Source organism: Sinocyclocheilus anshuiensis, unplaced genomic scaffold (assembly GCF_001515605.1).
Source record: "Sinocyclocheilus anshuiensis isolate Anshui unplaced genomic scaffold, SAMN03320099.WGS_v1.1 scaffold961, whole genome shotgun sequence".
In the NCBI taxonomy this organism is placed as follows: domain Eukaryota; kingdom Metazoa; phylum Chordata; class Actinopteri; order Cypriniformes; family Cyprinidae; genus Sinocyclocheilus; species Sinocyclocheilus anshuiensis.
The window spans coordinates 1,087,521-1,088,430 of record NW_015557049.1 but is presented as its reverse complement, the minus strand read 5'-3'; positions in this window follow the sequence as shown (position 1 = coordinate 1,088,430).

Below are 910 nucleotides of genomic sequence, written 5' to 3'. Positions count from 1 at the left end.
AACTCATTAAATAATGCGATATTCGATATGCGATACGATAATGCTTAAAGTGCCACATGCTCAGATGAAGCAGTTTTACTCAGCTGTTGCCGAGTCAGTTCTGTGAATTTCTATAACTATCATGTGTCATATATATATGGTTATTTGCATGTATGTATGTATCAAGAGCTCCTGTAAAACCACAACAAATTCCTTGTGTTTGCGCACACTTGTCTCAGAATTTTAAAATATAAACGTGCAATTCTAAAAAAAAAAAAAAAAATCAGAATTGTGAGAGAAATCAAAATTGTAAGATGAAGTCACAATTACATTTTAATTTTTTGTATTAGATTAGATTCAACTTTATTATCATTTTGCAAAGTACAAGTACAGGGCCAATGAAATGCACTTAGCATCTAACCAGAAGTGCAAATAACCAGTATATATAAATAAGCAAAAATATGAGAAGTGCCTGTTAAACCTTGTATAACAGACACTTCTCGTGTTTATTGCCATCTTACACCCCTACAACAACTTCTGAAAGTGAACGGTAGTGTTTTACTCGAGCATTACATAAAAATGTCATTTTAACATTAGTGTAATCATTTTAACATGAGTTTAGGAACTGAATAATAAAAAGGAAAAATAAAACACCGCTTAGTATTTACTCTTTGAATTCAATATGCACTGATTCTTATTTAAGCTACAAAAGTTATTTAGGTAAGAGCATGGAGTGGTTTTCTCTTTGCCTTTTGTTCATGGCCCCAAATATTGCAAGCTGTAGCGATATGCATATTGCGATATGTACATTTGCGGTATTTCGATAATTTCGATATATTGCACAGCCCTAATATAAATGTAAGTGTGTGTATGTACAATAAACATTTATGAGGGACAGGTGCAGAGAACAGCTCAATTCAGTTATCTATGA